Here is a 19158-nt window from a genome sequence, read left to right on the forward strand (position 1 = left end):
CTCATCCTATATACTCTACTTAAACCAATGGTAACATGGGGTTTCAATAAATGATATTTGAGACAAGAGCACGATGCTGATATTTTTTTCGGGGCCAAGTGTGTGGGGGACTACCTCACCCCCATAAACACTCCTAACTCGGACATCATGAGAGTATCGGGCGGAAATAAAGTCTTTTTAGAATGGCAATAAGCGAGCGAATTCGTGGTCCAATAAAGATCATATGGAATTCAGATAAAGGCACTTATATTGTTATATTGTTAGTCAAGCAATATGCATATACATTTTTCGTAGCATGGCATATCAGTAAAAGCTCTTTTTGTCGAAAATAAATATTCAAATGATAATTTTGTTCCATATAAAGTAAAAGAAGGCGCAGCGGGCCCGGTTCAGCTAGTTTAAATATTGGGTTGTCCAAAAAGTAATTGCGGATTTTTTAAAAGAAAGTAAATGCATTTTTAATAAAACTTCGAATGAACTTTAATCAAACATACTTTTATTACACTTTTTTTCTAAAGCAAGCTAAAAGTAACAGCTGATATCTGACAGAAGAAAGAATGCAATTACAGAGTCACAAGCTGTGAAAAAATTTGTCAACGCCGAATATATGAAAAATCCGCAATTACTTTTTGGGCAACCCAATATAATGAGTATTTTCTCATCCTTCTGGGTGTTATGCACAAATGCACTTAGATGTAATACCCCGGACTAAAGTAGTAGCCGAAAGTATAAATATATACTCGGTTGGAATGAAATGTTATGAGTGACTTGGGGATGTTGGAAACCAAGCAACGGTTCTGAAAGGTTTTAACTTGGCATAATCCAGGCTTATCTGGGTCGGGGCGTTAGTGGTGCATCCCCCGGAAAACACGAAGGAAAAAAACGAAGAAGAACAAGTAAAAGCCACCATGGATACTGTTAAAAATGTATACAAAATAAATTTAGTTGAAGGGCATAATTTTATTCTACATACCAAACTTCTGTTAAACCCGAAGAAATTAAAGCTTCTAGGAACCGAACGAAGATGATCGAGAGACTGGTTTACATGGTAGCTATAAAGGGTGATTTTTTTGAGGTTAGGATTTTCATGCATTAGTATTTGACAGATCATGTGGGATTTCAGACATGGTGTCAAAGAGAAAGATGCTCAGTATGCTTTGACATTTCATCATGAATAGACTTACTAACGAGCAACGCTTGCAAATCATTTTCAGTGAATCATTTTCAGTGAAATCATTTTCAGTGAATCGACAAATTTTGTTCAGCGATGAGGCTCATTTCTGGTTGAATGGCTACGTAAATAAGCAAAATTGCCGCATTTGGAGTGAAGAGCAACCAGAAGCCGTTCAAGAACTGCCCATGCATCCCGAAAAATGCACTGTTTGGTGTGGTTTGTACGCTGGTGGAATCATTGGACCGTATTTTTTCAAAGATGCTGTTGGACGCAACGTTACGGTGAATGAACACATTTCGAACCGAACACTGATTTTGGTAATAAAATTCAATGATTTGCAAGCGTTGCTCGTTGGTAAGTCTATTCATGATGAAATGTCAAAGCATACTGAGCATCTTTCTCTTTGACACCATGTCTGAAATCCCACGTGATCTGTCAAATACTAATGCATGAAAATCTTAACCTCAAAAAAATCACCCTTTATAAGGTTATAAATTGATTTCGGACAGTTAGGTTAGTTTTAAGTGGCAGTCTGCCATCAGTCTCACTTAGACTGTTTCATCCATTGTGATATCACAGAAGCAGAAGAAGGAAGATGCCTTCTAGTCCCTACGGCTGAACCCTCCAGATTCCTTTAAAAAGCCCAATAACTTGCGAATGTTCACATCCGATAAACCAGACAGGTTCTCAAAGAAATGAGTTCCTAATGTGGAACTCCTTGTGACTGCTAGTGCGACACACACATACACAGAAGTTGTTTTATAGTCTCTTCTTCTTCGATGTCCTCACAGCTATTGCAAAAGTCGTTGCTGGCAACCTTCATTCAGTCAGCATGTTTTCCGATTAGACAGTGACCTGTCATGACGGACACATTGACTGAGACGTCTGTTCTAGCCTATGACAGACAAGCGGTAGATCTCTTCAAATCTAGATTAGGCCACGTAGTATTGGAATGCTCACAGCCCCCTTTTTGTGACCATCTAACATTCGTTGTCCTTCAGGCCTTGTCCTGAAAACTTACCTTACATGTCGCTAGAGGCATACCAACAGATTCCAGTATTCCTGGAATGTATAGGGTAATTCCTAGTCTTGGTAGCTCGTCCGCTTTACAATTCCCTGGGATATCTCTGTAGCCCGGCACCCAGAACAGGTGAATTTTGAACAGTTCAGTCATCTCATTGAGAGATCTGCGACAGTCGAGGGCGGTTTTTGTGGTCAGAAATACGTTCTCCTGGGATTTAATGGCTATCTGGCTGTCTGAGAAGATATTTATTCCAGTCGTAGAAATGACATTATATTTTAGCCATTCTACCACTTCCTTAATTGCAAGGATCTCCGGTTGATACACACTGCAGTGGTCTGATAACCTTTTCAATATGACCAGTTCTAGATTTTTAGAGTACACGCCAAGGCCCACCTCGTTGTTTAGTTTGGAACCATCAGTATGGAAGTCTGTGTAACTTTTGTTACTAGGGATATCATAGTTCGGTTCTATCAGGAATAGTGGTACAGTATTTTTATCAAAAAGCGGCCCAGGTAGGGTGTAATCCACACTGCCTGGAACATCGGATATTGTGTCAAGGATAACACAGCATCCGTAGCTGCCACATGACTAATGAGAAAGCTTCCTTAACCTCACTGCAGTGGTCGCTGCAATTTGTCTAGCCACAATGTACAGAGGCATAAAATTAAATTCAGCCCATCAGATGGTGTCGTCCTCAGTGCGGTTATGATGCACAGACAAGCCATCCTTTAGATCCGGTTAAGTATTAAGCAGTAGGTGGACTTTTGAAGCGCCGCCCACCAGACCACAACCCCATATAGCATTAAAGGTCTGACAAGTGCAATATAGACCCAACTAGCTGAACCGAGCCCGCTCAGCTGCGCCTTCTTTTACTTTATATGGAACAAAATTATCATTTGAATATTTATTTTCGACAAGAAAAGACAAAAACTTTTAGAGATATGCCATGCCACGAAAAAAGTATATGCAGCCCGGATCGCTTGACTAACAATATAACAGCATAAGTGCCTTTATCTGAATTCCATATGATCTTTATTGGACCACGAATTCGCTTGGAGGACTTAATGTCATTCTAAAAAGACCGCCCGATTTTCTCATGATGTCCGATTTAGGAGTGTTTACGGGGTGAGGTGGCCCCCTAGACTCTAAGTCCTGAAAAAAATTCCAGCATCATGCTTTTGTCTCAAATATCTCAAATATTGCCATTGGTTTTAGTAGAGTATATAGGATGAGGCGTCCCCACAAACTCTTGGCCCCACATTGGTTTTCAGATTAGCTTTCCAATCTCAAATACCATTCATTTGAGCTATATAATGGCATGGACGGCAAATTTTTACACTTTGGGGAGTTTTTAGAGAAAGAGCGGTGCCCCAAATACATGGTCCCACAGTTGGATATTCGTATTCAACTCCCAAATACCTTTATTTAAGCCCCATATTGCGATGGGGAGCAAATAATTGCTGTTTGTGGTCTATTTTGAAAAAGAGGTAGACCCCCAGAAAATTGGTCCCGAAAGTGGGTATCAATTTCATATGAGCCCCACATTGACATGGTCGGTAAATATTCCGGATATAGGGGTGTTTTGGGGAGTGGGGTGGTGCCTAAACACTAAGCCCTGGAAAAAAAATACCAGCTACGTGCTCCATTCTCATATACCTATATATTAGTTATTTAACCCCACATTGGAATTGGCGCCAAAATCAGATACCAAATTTGTTTTCTAATCTCAAATAGCTTTTATTTAAGCCCCTTATTTCAAAAGTCAGCAAATATGTCCGGTTTGGGGTATGGGCCCCAAAAACTATCAATATCGAGCTCCACTGTCTTGAAGACGGAGGCCACCGTAGCGCAGAGGTTAGCATGTCCGCCTATGACGCTGAATGCCTGGGTTCGAATCCTGGCGAGACCATTAGAAAAAAAATCAGCGTTGGTTTTCTTCTCCTAATGCTGGCAACATTTGTAAGGTACTATGCCATGTAAAACTTCTCTCCAAAGAGGTGTCGCACTGCGGCACGCCGTTCGGACTCGGCTATAAAAAGAAGGCTCCATATCATTGAGCTTAAACATGAATCGGGCTGGACTTATTGATATGGGAGAAGTTTGCCCCTGTTCCTTAGTGGAATGTTAATGGGCAAAATTTGTATTTTTACTGTCTTGAAGTCCCAAATTGTCCTGGTGAGCAACTACGTCCTATTTGGGGGTTTTTATTGTCTTGGGACGTCCCCTAGACAGTTGGTCCCGAATGTTAATATCAGATTCGTGATCTTCTCCAAAATACCTTTCATTTGAGGCCCATATTTCCAAAATCGGCAACCATGAACGGTTTGGGGGATGGGACGGCTACTCATAGGCTCGGCCATCAATATATATATCAGATTCATGTCCTACTTTAAAATACCTATTATTTGAGGTCCATATTGCAATGGTCAGCAAATACTTCCTATTTAAATGGTATGAAGGGGGTGGGGTGGCCCCATAGAAACTTTTTCCCGAAGATTGATATCAGATTCGTGTTTAACTCCCAAAGATTTTTCATTTGAGCCCCATATTGATATGGTCGTAAATTTGTCCTCTTTGGGGCATATTTTTGAGGAGGGGCGGCCCCCAAATATTTGGTCCCACATTTGGATATCAGGGGGTTGGGGTGGTCCCCCAAACACTTGGTCCGACAATTGGATATCAGATACGTTTTCCAATCTTAAATACCTTTCATTTGAGTCCTATATTGTCGTGATTGGTGTTTATATATATATTGAAGTTTTAGGGGTGGGGCGGCCTCCCAGGTACCCCATCCGAAATTTGGATACCACATTTTTGCTTTTAGGTTACTTTAAGAGAGCACACAAAATTTCGCTTAAATCGCACCACCCATCTCCGAGATCTGGTAAGGGGTTGGGTCCGCCCCTCCTTCAGATATCAAAAAATTTAGTACTCCATTTTCACCACGGTATCATTATGCGCCATTTGTGAAAATTTCAAGAAAATCGGTTCAGCCGTTTTTGAGTCTATAAGGAACACACAAACAAACAAACAAACAAGCAAACAAACTGACAAACAAACGCAAATTGATCTTAAAATATAAGATGAAGAAATAATAAAAAAAGCTAAATAAAACTGGAAAGAAAAGGCAAAAGTCGGGCGGTGCCGCCGTATAATACCTAAATGACAACATTATTGCAAATTACCCAAAATCTGACGAACATATATGTGGGAGCTATATCTAAATCTGAATCGATTTCGACCAAACTTCTTAGATATTTTGGGAAAGCGTTGTGCAAAATTTTAGCGAGGTTGGTCAATAAATGCGCATGCAGTGGCTGTGAAAGTGAAAATCAGGCGATATACATACATGGCTATATAGCTATATCGCAATCTGAAGCTATTTCTATGCTATTTCACCAGTAATATTAAAATATGTTATAAAGTGTAATTTTTTAGTTATTAACTTTTTGGCAACACTGGTTTAAACAGATCACGTACGTTTCGTGTTTGGTTTTACTATCTAATTATCTTCAGTTTGGTCTATAATCGTCTTACAAACGAAAAACGCTTGCAAATTATTGAATTTCATTATCAAAATGCTGTGAAGAAAGTCCATCGCACGCTTCTTCCAAAATGGAAGAGCTTGACTTTCATGACATAAGGTTTCAATAAGACAGTGTCACATGCCTCACAGCTCACGTAACAATGGGATTATTAAGAGGCGAGTTCGGTGAACATTTTGTTTCACGGTCGGGACCGGTCAATTGGCCACCTAGAATCGCACGATCTAGGTGGCCAATTGACCGGTCCCTTTTTACTATTTTTTGTGGGGCTATGTAAAAGCTCATATCTATACAGACAAGCCCGCTTCAATTGGCGTATTGGAAGACAACATTGATGCATTTATATGAGAGATACCGGCCGAAATGTTTAGTTGACTATTAAAACGAATTAAGCATCGAATCTTGGCTATCAAATGAAAGGTATTAGAGAGAAGAATACGAATATGGTATTAAAAATTGGATCCAAATAACCAGGGGACCACCCCATCCCCAAAACTCACCCAAAACAGGCATATTAGACGTACATATCAATATGGGACTCAAATGAAAGGTATTCGGGAGTAGACTATTAAAAATTAGGTCCAAGTAATTGTGGGTTGCCCCACCCCCAAAAAGCCCCCTAAATTGGAGTATTATTTGATCATAGCTAGATCAGACTGAAATGAAATTAATTTTTGGAGCAGATAACAACCGCATGACATACAATTTTTTTCCAAAAATCTAGGTGGTGCTTTATCTCCCAAAATCGCCTTTAATAGGTTATTTGACCCATTTAACAATGAGGCATCAAGTGATGTATATTTTTGAGTGGTGTGCGTCATTCAAATTTGTGCTCAAGTGGCAGATGGAGTGTGGGGCACAACCCTCATATAGACGCCCTCCACCAAATGACTGTATACACCAATCATGACAATTTGGGGTTAAATTAAAGGTAAAAGATTGTGGACTGTGAATCTAGTATCTTTATTCTGCATATATATCTAGCGGACCCCCGGCCGATACGGGATGACTATGAGCACCGCATAGGTTGGAACTTTGAGCTCCGATTTGTGTGGTGCCCAACGTTATCACGGGAATCTTAGCTGAAAGCTACCGGGCGCGTCCACAGGTTGCGGATGGTGGAAAGCTCCGTTTTTATACGGAGTAACTGCAAATGCACTGGCTCTTAATTAAATACTGAGTGCCAATGATACTCGAGATGACAAAGCGAGTTATTGGCGCCATCAAATAACCAATGGCCAACATCAGCCTCTTTTCCTAGGTTAGGGGCGGCTGGCGGCGAGCGTTGGATCTTGGAGCAAGCGGCTCGCCACAACAAGGGATACGTGTGCAATCCCACAAAACCCATCCGGTTGAGGCGCTGGGCCTGTAACCCGCCCCCGGAAAACTGAGAACTACTATGAGAAACAAAGGAATAGTAACAAGTAAAAGCGTGCCAAGTTCGGCCGGGCCGAATCTTATATACCCTTCACCTTCTTAGGAAAAAGGATATAAGAAAAGATTTGCTCTGCTATTAGAGCGATGCCAATATATGATCCGGTTTGGACCACAATTAAATTATATGTTGGAGACCTGCGTAAAATGTCGGCCAATTCGAATAAGAATTGCGCCCTTTGGTGGCTCAAGAAGTAAAATAGAGAGATCGATTTATATGGGAGCTGTATCGGGCTATAGACCGATTCAGACCATAATAAACACGTATGTTGATGGTCATGAGAGAATCCGTCGTACAAAATTTCAGCTAAATTGGATAATAATGGCGACCTTTACAAGCTCAAGAAGTCAAGATCCCAGATCGATTTATATGCCAGCTATATCAGGTTATGAACCATACTTGGTACCGTTGTTGGATATCATAACAAAATACTACGTGCAAAAATTCATTCCAATCGGATAAGAATTGCGCCCTCTAGAGGCTCAAGAAGTCAAGACCCAAGATCGGTTTATATGGCAGCTATATCAAAACATGGACCGATATGGCCCATTTACAATACCAACCGACCTACACTAATAAGAAGTATTTGTGCAAAATTTCAAGCGGCTAGCTTTACTCCCTCGGAAATTAGCGTGCTTTCGACAGACAGACGGACGGACGGACAGACGGTCGGCCATGGCTAGATCGACATAAAATGTCACGACGATCAAGAATATATACACTTTATGGGGTCTCGGACGAATATTTCGAGTAGTTAAAAACAGAATGACGAAATTAGTATATCCCCCATCCTATGGTGGAGGGTATAAAAACGGACCCCCTTACGTTGACGACCCACGCAAACGAATATACGTATAAGTATACGCGCTGGCGGATATATTAGAGAAGCACAAGGCAGATATTACCGCCTTACAGGAAGTGCCATGGACTGGAAATGGCGTCACTACAACACCAAACGGTGACGAACTATACTATAGCTGCCATAACAAGAGGCATGAATTTGGTTGTGAATTTGTGGTTAGTCGGAGACTGAAACACCTTGTCTCCAGCTTTACTCCGGTGGATAAGAGGCTAGCCACAATCCGCATAAAAGCCAAATTCTTCAAAATTAGCCTTATTTGTGCCTATGCCCCGACGGAAGACAAAGACGAGCAAACCAAGGATATTTTCTACGAGCGCCTAGAGAGAGAATATGACCGCTGCCCCGCCCATGATATCAAAATCGTTCTGGGAGATTTTAATGCGAAAATAGGGAAGAAAGACATTTTTGGTCCAACAGTCGGAAAGTTTAGCCTCCACGAGATAGCGTCCAGTATTGGGTTGAGGCTGATAGATTTCGCCGCGGCAAAAAACATGGTAGTTAGTAGCACCAGATTTCAACATAAAAATATTCACAAAGCCACATGGCTGTCACTCGATGGTCCAGTTTGGACCACAACTAAATTATATGTTGGAGACCTGTGCAAAATTTCATTCCAATCGGATAAGAATTGCGCAGTCTAGAGGCTCAAGAAGTTAAGATCCAAGATCGGTTTATATGGCAGCTATATCAGGTTATGGACCGATTTGAACCATACTTGACACAGTTGGTGGATATCATAACAAAACACGACGTGCAAAATTTCATTCCAATCGGATAAGAATTGCGCACTCTAGAGGCTCAAGAATTCAAGACCCAAGATCGGTATATATGGCAGCTTTATCAAAACATGAACCGATATGGTCCATTGACAATACCAACCGATCTACACTAATAAGAAGTATTTGTGAAAAATTTCAAGCGGCCAGCTTTACTCCTTCAGAAGTTAGCGTGCTTTCGACGGACATGGCTAGATCGACATAAAATGTCGCGACGATCAAGAATATTTAAACTTTATGGGGACTAGACGAATATTTCGAGTAGTTACAAAACAGAATGACGAAATTAGTATTCCCCCCCATCCTATGGTGGAGGGTATAAAAAGAAAATGGAAAGACGTGAGTGTGAGCGAATTGAGATGTACAGGAGTCAGAACGAAGTCCGGAATTTCTACTAAAGATGGCTTTAGTGCAGGCACATCCTCCTGCAGAGACAAAAAAGGAAATCTGGTAAGTGACACTGATAACATGCTAGGATATGGAAAGAACATTTTAGCCAACTGCTAGTGTCCGATGTTGGCGGCGAAGAGGATACCGCAGAACCAATCCCTGATAATAGTATAGAATGTTTTCCTCCTAGTCAGAATGAGGTCCAAGTAGCAGTGACCCGACTAAAGAACAACAAGGCACCAGGAGCCGACGGGTTACCCGCTGAACTATTTAAGACCGAAGGCGACATGCTGATAAGGAGTATGCATCAGATTATCTGCGCAATCTGGCTAGAAGAACACATACCCGATTATTGGAACCTCAGCATACTATGTCCCGTACACAAGAAAGGAGACAAGACGGAATGTGCAACTACAGAGGAATAAGTCTCCTCCCCATCGCATTAAAGATACTCTCGAGCGTACTGTGTGAAAGATTAAAACCTAAACTCAAAGAGATAATTTGGCCCTATCAATGCGACTTTAGACCTGGTAAATCCACCCTAGACCAGATATTCACACTGAGCCAAATCTTGGGAAAGACCCGAGAAGGACAAATTAACACCTACCATCTCTTTGTTGACTACAAAGCCGCCTTCGATACTCCTTTAGGTTCAAAGGTATTTCAAGCCATGTCTGAGTTTGGTATCCCTGCAAAATTAATAAGACTCTGCAGGATGACACTTGCTGATACGGGTTCCTCAGTAAGAATAGGAAAGAATATCTCCGAACCATTTAATACCAAAGGAGGTTTCAGACAAGTATATAGCCTATCGTGTGATCTCTTTAATATCCTGCTGGAGAAGATTATACGAGATCACAAGAGAACACATGCTACTCGCCTATGCCGACATCGATATCATAGGTCGGCCACCGGAAGTAGTAACTGCAGCCTTTGAAAGATTCGAAAGAGAGTCAGTGAAAATGGGTCTGGCAGTAAATGGAGATAAGACGAAATGGATGGTTGCAACTTCCACAAAGCCTTGCACAACCGAGCAGATAAAGTAATTTTATCTACCTCGGCACCGCCGTAACCGAAACGAATGACACCAGTTTTGAGATTAAACGAAGAATAATACTGACAAACAGATACTTTCGACTAAGTAAGCAGTTTATAAACAAGGCCACCTCTCGACAGACGAAGACTACACTTTACAGGGCACTGATACTACCCGTGCTGTTATGTGGTTCTGAAGCATGGGTACTTGTGAAAGCAGATGAGGCAGTGCTTGGAGTATTTGAGAGAAAGATTCTTCGTAAAATATATGGACCAGTTTGCGTTAACGGAGAATATAGGCGACGTATGAACCACGATTGTATGAGCTGTATGACGACGATAGCATAGTTACACGCTTCAAAATACAACGGCTGCGTTGGCTAGGTCATGTTGTCAGAATGGATGAAGAAGCTCCAGCAAAGAAGTCTTTTGAAGGCAAACACGGTGGTACACGCAAACCGGGAAGACCAAAAGCCCGATGGAAAGATCAAGTTGTGGGAGACACCTCGAAACTTGGTGTCAGAGATTTTAGAATGAGCGCAGAAGATCGAGGCGCTTGGAACGCTATTCTACGTTTGGCTAGTGGAACAAATATTCTGTCATAGCCAATTAAAATAAAGTAAAGTATATTTAGCGGACCACCATTACGTTTCATTTGATCAAGCATTATGATCTAACAGGACACTGTAATTTAATTATTTTTGGGGACATAAATTAATGTAGGCCGCCATAACCCCGAAGTTATGAAGTTCAGTGTGATAGAAGGAGTTGCAAACCTTAACGTCAAGGTGGCCGCCATTTTTAGCTGATAAATAAGGGGCCTTCTTTTCCTAGACATGTCCAAAGTATGTGCTGCTGGTTTTACATGGTTTAGTCACTAAGTGACAAATCTTACCACCGCACCAAATATATAGACGGTCAAATCATTTCTTTATCATAAAGAATCGTTTAATATGGCAATTTGATTTTATATAAAGAAGACTAAATGATGAATATTTAATAGGTCATATAGTCAGTTATATACAACTAAGCCACTCCAAGCGATTAGCACCATAGAAAAAGAAAATCTATAGACTCATAACAAAATGTTCAAAAAAGCTCTAACAGATAGGAGAAATGACACATTCTCAAACGTTTATATGTGATTGCGCAAGGATCCGGGGCGACATGGAACGGATAACTTTAAAGTTATTTTATTAACATTTGGAGTGGTCAATATTGATCATACAGCATTTATCTTTGTTATGACAACTTATCGGTCCCATGAAAAAGGAAAATTAAATTTAAGAATTTGGTTGCGGTTGTTTTAACTGTCACACCCTAAGACGCACCTTAACAATTGGTGTTTTAGGTGTTTTAAGTCCCAATATTTGCCACAACATAAAAATAGATATAAATACAAACCATTTCTATAGAAAAAAGAATTTTATAGAAAAATGTGAGTTAAAATATTGTCAACATTTTAGAGAAAATTTTAGAACAATAAGAAACAAATTTTTCGCGTGGTGAAAATGCAGGCGCAGCGGAGCGGGTCTGGCTCAGCTAGTATATATATAATCTTCAAACATTAAACTATATGGACCATACTATCGACTCAAATAAAGATCACATGCATTTTTCTGAATTATATGTGTGTGTGTTTTTTTTTTAACTTTCCTATAGCTCTTAAAAAATCACCCTTAATATAAAAATCAATTTGTGTTTGTTTGTACTGTAGAATAATAAACGGCTGAACCGATTTTCTGAAAATTTTCACAAATTGTGTAAATTTGTCAGGAAGAAAACACAAGCTACATACTTTTTAGATATCAGATGGGGGCGGAGTCCCAAAATTTGAGTAACCCCTTCCCATGTTGAAGCTTTTAGTATCCCACTGTTTAAGGAAATATTTAACAAGCGTTTTTATTAAGGCAAATACAACGATCTGGATGGTTCAACGGTAGGAACTAGAAGGCATCTTTCTTCTCCGGTTCCTGCCGTATCACAATGGACGAAAACACTTAAGTGAGTCTGATGGCAGACTGCCACTTAAACCGAACCTTAGGCAAATACAACAACCATTGCAAAAAATTGCCTACATCGCCAAGTATGTCATAAATTTTTTTTGCTCTTTGTGAGTACTCGACCATAATTTATATCGGCAGCATATTAGTAGAATTTTTTTCACCACTGTTCACTTTTAGAATCAAAATTTCACAGTGGAATAGAATTTTTTTATAGTGTAGTTTAGCTAGACGAAAATAAGTGTATATTAATTTAACGGTATTTTTTGCAAACAGAGAACGCATACCCTCCAGTTTTTTAATTACGAAACTATATTGACGACCGGTTACCGATAACACGTACCGTAACGGCATTCAAAATTGGGAAATTCAATCTTTGAGATCCATTGGAGGATTTTACTTTTTAGAATTTAATTTGATTACAAAGAAAACATTTATATGCCTCTTATTGTAAACTTAACAAAAGTTACACTTAGAACCACTACTTTGGCAGTTAATAGTGTATCAATCGACTGGGGCGACTACGACCATTTGAGTGATATATGTATATATACATGGGAACAATATCTTAATATGATACGATTTTTGCCAAACCTGAAGCGATTGTTGTTGGACTTAAAATCTGGAAAAATCCGTCGAGGTCCATCAAAATTGGTTCAAAATTAGATGTAGCACCCAATTTGTACTTATAGAGTAATAGGGTATTTTATAGTCAGCACCACCCGGCTTTTGCCTTTCCTTACTGGATTTTGTATATAGTTAATTAGTCAGTAAGGATATTTGTTATATATATAGGCTTAAGAAAAAAAAAAAATCAAATGAAGAATTGTCAACACTGCGTTACAAGTGTCACATGATAGGTTGCTTTCGTGAAATTAAATTGCGAAATAAATTGAAATTGCGAAATAAATAAGAAGAATTAAAAAAAAAAAAACATTGGTAGATCGGTCTATATGGCAGCTATATCCATAAAGTACGATCTTATCTTCAGCGAAATCGGATTATAAATAAAGTTTTAATGCGCTTCAGACCCATACTGGCTGATTGGTCTGAATGGCAGCAATATCTAAATATAATCCGACCGGAACCATATTTAGGTCAGATGTCGGGAGACTTGAAACAACTCACTGTTTCATAGTTCCGTGAAATCGGGCAATAAATAAAGCTTTTATGGGCTTCAGATCCTTTATCGGCAGATCGGTCTATATGGCAACTATATCTAAATATAGTCCGATCTGCACCGTATTTAGGTCAGATGTCGGGAGGCTTAAAACAACTCACCATTTAAAATTTCATCTATATCGGACAATTAATTAAGCTTTTATAGGCCTTAGACACGTTATCGGCAGATCGGTGTATATTTGTGCTGGATATTGGGAGGCTTAAAACAACTTACTGATTCAAATTTCAGCGAAATCGGGTGATAAATAAAGCTTTTATGGGCTTCAAAACCCGTATCGGCAGGGCGGTCTATATGGCAGCTATATCTAATTATAGTCCGATCTGAACCATGTTTGGGTCGGATGTCGGTGAAGCTTAGAACAACTTTTAAAGAAAGAGGAATTAAATTCCTTTATTTTGTCCCGAAAACTATCCTTCGATATTAAAACCTAATTAAACTTACTATAAGTCAGCCAATTATTTGTTTTGATTGGTACAAGTATATTTCAAATTCCAAATCCGTCACGGAAAAAAAAAACATTGAGGCACAAATCACTATTGGGTTTTAAAGTGAGTCACTTTTTTATTGAAGCTTGCCGATCGATAGGCTGGTCGAGATTTTCCATTTACTCATTCTGCGCAATCGCCCAATGTGAATTATATACAACCTAATAATTAAATGTGCGAGTGTGCTACTAATATGCTTTGTGACGGTAATCAAAACAGCTGACTTGCACTAACAGCAACAAAAATCAAACAAAATCCCATCAAACCGGCATTTGAGCTCAAGCTCCAATCGACCACCTACCAAATAAAATGCCAATTATTACCCGAGTAAACGCAAGCAGCAAGCAGACAGAGGGGCAAATAAGCAACGATAGGCAGGCCACACAAATCATGCAGGTAAGTACTTCACTGACACCCGGGTTCATGGATGTGCTGGAATTAGTGAGCTTGTGCTAAACGTAAACCTGTCTGCGAAGCACTGTGTGAGAGTTTCATTTAGCCCGGCTTTGTTGACTATGAAAAGATATCTGCTGTTGGTAATGGAGTGTTAGTGAGGTTTGTCGGAGAAAAATATTTGAGCCATGGCCCAAACGCTCGACTCACTAGCTGAAGCGAACTCAGTTTCGATTCAAGACCTGTACGGTGCGGTTCAACACCACGGTTACTTTAGAGAGTTTAATCACCTACACACGTAACGATACGAATTTGCATTTTTTATAGTTGTTTTTTCGGTGTACTATTGCCTTTTTCGGTGTTTGTTTCTATTTTCTGTTATTTCATTGTTTATTGGTAAATTTGCTTTAAAGGTAGGTAGCAAAGTAGAGTGAGTGAGTGACTACTTTGTCTAAAAATGTGCGTCCGTGTCTGAATCCGAGTCTGTCCCAAAGACGCTGTTGTTACCGTTTTCGAAAGTTAACGTGTCCGGATTTAAAAATTTCGCGCCACCATGCTATCGACTACGAATGATTAATTCCAATTTTTACTACATTTTGTCAACCATTTCATTTAGAAATTTATTCCGAAATAAAAAAGAGGAAAACCCCACAACAGAAATAATTTAATTGAGATCAAGCGAAAAGGTTTACAAAAGCCAAAGGAAAATACGCGGCAAAAGTTACAATTGTTTCCATAGAAAAGTAAGAAAAAGTTAACGTGCCTGATTTGTATCATCAACAACAATTCGGACCGACACTACCAGCAGCCACAGCCATTTATCTTTCCCCCGCTTCATTAGCATTCAATGAATTATAGTTAACTGTTTCTTTGCGCTGAAAACAAGGTGAGTAAAAGATTCATTCACACGGAATTCGTAATGACTCGAACAGTTCCTAATGTACGTATGTACATTGGAATGTATGGGGGTTCATGTGCGCATGCGTATGCACGTATGCCAAAAGCATCGCATAATTTCTATGTCAAACATTTCGGCTTGATGCGGTGGAGTCATACAATTCGGCCATAGATTCAGGAAATGGTCCAATGATGTATGCAGCAACATTTTATTCTGATTTGGCGTTAAGCAACAAAAGAAAACGAAGAAGATTGATTAACCAGTTTTATAGCTAGCGTTTTATTGTGAGTCAAGCATTGTGGCTGCCCTTGTTGTTATTCTTGGATATAATTTAAATTTTGGACGAGTTATAATGTCGTGCTATGTACGGCAAACGTAGGGGCGAATGAGGAGGTGAACTATGCAAACTTTCCCGATTTATGGCGCCTTAAAGTTATATCATCACTTAAAATATTGTTGATGGAGAGTTATTGAAGCGCTCTTCTTGCTAAGACCAAGAATCAATTAAGATTTTAACGTGGTTGTGATAAGAAAAACACTTTTTAACTCGTTTTTATCCTGATCCCAACGATAAGAGTTAATATGTTTTTATCCATCAGCACTATGGTTAAGTGGCACAATTTACAAGCCAAAAGTCGGGATGCGCAAAATCCAGGGACAAGAGTTGTGAAGTATACTGTTCGATGTTTTCAAGGAAGTATGATGTAGAACTGGCAAACTGTCGATATTAGCAACATTTGATATTTTCGATATTTCTAATAATATTCGTGATAGAATCGATAGTGTTAAAGTTGTAGTTCCCAACTTTCTCCATTTTCTATATCTGCTCGGGATTACAGCGCATTGTGGGAGTCATACTCCCTTTGCCTTTGTCTTATCTCCATTTACTGACAAACCCATTTTCGTCGATTCACTTTCGATACTTTCAAAGGCTGCAATTGGTCCTTCTGTTGACCGACCCATAATATCAATGTCGCCGGGATAGGCGAGTAGCATATGGCCTTTTGTGAATCGTGTACCATGCCTTTTCACACCTGCATCTCGTATAATCTTCTTCAGCATGGTATTAAAGAGATCACATGATACGCTGTCTCCCTGTCTGAAACCTCATTTGGTAATGAACGGCTCGTAGAGGTTCTTTCCTATTTTAATTGAGGAGCGTGTATAAAAAAGCGTCATCCTGCGAAGTCGTTTCAGTTTTGCAGGAATTCCAAACTCAGCCATGGCTTGAAGTACCATAGAACGCATATAGCTGTCGAAGGCGGCTTTGTAGTCAACTAAGAGACAATAGGTGTCGATTTGTCCTTCTCGGGTCTTTTCCAGGATTTGGTGCAGTATAAATATCTGGTCTATGGTGGACTTACCAGGTCTAATGCCACACTGATAGGACACAATTATGTCGTTGGCATTAGGATTTAATCTTTCACACGATACGCTCGATAGTATCTTGTATGCGATGGACTGCACATACAGTCATGTCCCCTTTCTCGTAAACAGGATTATAGTATGCTGTATCAACAAGTTACCTCTGGATGCTGGAGCTAGTCAGAGAAATTTATTTAATCTGGAATTGAGAGACTGAAACTCTTTTGAATTTGGTTGTATATGTTTTATTTGCTGGATGGAGTCTTAAAGATAAAAGGTGAGGGGGTGTGTTTCGGGGGTACGGTTGCTGAAGGTCGGTTTGCGAGCGGGCACACCCTAACACACGTTGGGCACTGGGGTTCGACAGCCAGTAGGTGACCTATTGCACACCCCCAATACTCGGATGGGCACTGATGGGTGGCTAGAAGGCACACCCTAATGTACGACACTTCACTCGAGCCAGGAGGACACTCTGTTAACACTAGGTACTGGGCGACGAATGGGCGCAGTCTAATATGTTTGAGGCAGTAAGGCACTCTTAGTTCACTCTTCTCACCACGTCTGCAATGATTCCGGCTCCTTCCTTGACTCTCGAGTATTCGTTGCGACTCCCTATTGTATGCATACATCCTGTACTTCGCAATGTACTTGTTTTGAAAAACAACTTGTTTCGAATAACATGTTATTTTTCCCAAACTTGAAAACAAGTAATTCACCAATTTTAAGTAATTCTTCTCCAATTTTAAGTAAACAACTCCCTGTTTTGCTGTTGCAAATAATTTTAGCGAAAACAACCCCCTGTGTTGTTGCAACTTGTACCCAAAAATTGTTAACAACTTTCGATGTCAACAAGTCATTATGTTTTGTTGTTGTTTGCTCACCGGCCGTTGAGGAGAAAACCTACCTTAGTGCTATAGTTTGTTAATCGGCAAACTGGGCTAACTTAACTCTCGTCATATACCTTGATTAACTAATAGCTAATATTCAATATTTTGCTCTTGTGTGGGCGAAAACAGAGCCTGCTGACTTTTGTCGTCACAATGCTGAGATTTCATCATCGGATATGCGTTCTTCTCGCCAAATTGTGCAGACAAGCTGATGCATTCGCTTTATCAGCATGTCGCCTCCGGTATTAAACAATTCAGCCGGCAACCCATTTGCTCCTGCTGCCTTGTTATTTTTCAGCGGGGTTACTACTACGTGGACCTCGTTTTGACTAGGTAGTACAAATTCTATACCAACAACAGGGATTGGTTTTGCGCTATACTCATGGTCATCATCATCGGATACCATCAGCTGGGAAAGGTTTTCTTTCCATATCTTCAGCACACTATCTGTATCAGTTGCCAGATTTCGTTCTTTGTCTTTGCTGTGCCTGTACCAAATCCATCGGTTTGATGTTTATTTCTTTGGTATAATTTTCGCACTTCATTCTGGCTCCTGAATATCTAGATTCGATTTCCTTTTTCTTCTTGCGGAAGAGACGTTTCTCCTCTCTTGCTACTGACTGTAATGTTGGCCTTTATCTCGCATTCTTGACTTCAGTAGCTTTTTTGCAATCCTGATCTTACCATGGGTTCTTTGGGGGAGGCTTTTGGTATCCAAGTACGGATGTGGCGGCTCTTTCCATGGAGTGCGCAATGGTTTCATACACTATCGGGACGAAGAGTTCTTCCCTCAAGGCATAGGGTAGGCGAGTGGAGTATGCCGTTGCCACCTACACTAAGCCGAGTGCAAGTGTCGCCAGGCCCTGATGATGTATCGCCGGTTGAATTACAAGCTGTGTCTGATAGACAGGTTCCCTGACTTAGGTAGATGTACTCTGCTTGTATCAGAATGTCATATATACCTGTGGGATGAAGGGACACAAAGGTTATTTTCATTCCGAAAGCATGAAAACCCTATCTCACGAAGGCGAAAGATTTTCGTCCTATCAGTCTGTCATTCCTTATGCTGAAGACTCTTGAGAGGTTGATAGAAACATATCTTAGGGCAAAGATCACTGGAGATCGGCTGTAGCGGCAGCAGCATGCATATGGTAAAGGCAAATCCACTGAAACAGCACTTCAAGACCTAGTCGGATACATAAAGGTTTCTCTCACTACCGAGGAGTAAACAATGGTAGCATTTCTTGACATTGGAGTTGCTTTTAATAATGTAAAACCCACGTCAATCATGAGTTGGAGTTTCTAGGCATCAACTCTACCATAAAAAAGTTTATTAACAACTTACTTACTAAAAGATGCATTACGGCAGGCTTGGGATCTATGGATCTAAAAAAATTGATCAGCAGAGCAACACCTCAAGGAGGTGTACTGTCTCCTCTACTTTGAAGTATAGCCATTGACAATATATTATTGTCTCTGGAAGAAAAAGGCGTATGCTGATGACGTGGCAACTGCGGTTAGGGGAAAGTTTCCCAGCACTCTAAGAGATATACTCTTCGTGCAACAGCGAAGTGGGCTTCCGAAAGTGGTCTAGGTATAAATCCGTGCAAGACAGAAGTAGTTCTTTAAAGCATGAGATACAAGTTGCCAACAGTGGAACCTGTCTCCTTGGGAGGAGAGAATGTTCCATGACAGAAAACGCA

The 19158-nt window shown here is 40.2% G+C and overlaps 1 protein-coding gene across 3 annotated transcripts in view; it reads left to right on the forward strand.

Moving 5' to 3' along the window:
• Nucleotides 1-14537: 14537 nt before the first annotated feature.
• LOC106094435 (protein spaetzle 5) overlaps nucleotides 14538-19158 on the forward strand; it is a 216147-nt gene continuing 211526 nt past the window's right edge. The window contains exons 1-2 of one of the 3 annotated variants that reach the window (XM_059360803.1): nucleotides 14538-14718; nucleotides 14922-15191. The gene's annotated coding sequence lies outside the window, so the exon portion shown is untranslated. The remainder of the gene's footprint in view (nucleotides 14719-14921; nucleotides 15192-19158) is intronic. The other 2 variants (XM_059360804.1, XM_059360805.1) reach the window with 2 other exon arrangements.

This window comes from Stomoxys calcitrans, chromosome 1 (genome assembly GCF_963082655.1).
Source record: "Stomoxys calcitrans chromosome 1, idStoCalc2.1, whole genome shotgun sequence".
Taxonomy (NCBI): domain Eukaryota; kingdom Metazoa; phylum Arthropoda; class Insecta; order Diptera; family Muscidae; genus Stomoxys; species Stomoxys calcitrans.